Below are 267 nucleotides of genomic sequence, written 5' to 3' on the forward strand. Positions count from 1 at the left end.
TGTGCCAGAAAAATGTGCCCTCAGGGCTACCTCTCCCCAGCCCTGGGCCCCGAGGTCTCCCCCGGGGCCCAGGGCCTGTGCCGGGCACTGGGACCTCTGGAGGGACCTAGACCCTTTCAGAGCCAGGCCTGGGACCCTCCCAACCCCTGCTTGCTGTCTCTTATACACATCTGACCCTACTTCACTGCAGGGGGCTCAGTCCAGTCTGCCCAGGCAGAGCAAGGGTCTGGGGATAGCTATGGGGGGCTGTGGATGGGTTCTAGTGGG

Source organism: Mandrillus leucophaeus, unplaced genomic scaffold (assembly GCF_000951045.1).
Source record: "Mandrillus leucophaeus isolate KB7577 unplaced genomic scaffold, Mleu.le_1.0 Scaffold180, whole genome shotgun sequence".
In the NCBI taxonomy this organism is placed as follows: Eukaryota; Metazoa; Chordata; class Mammalia; order Primates; family Cercopithecidae; genus Mandrillus; species Mandrillus leucophaeus.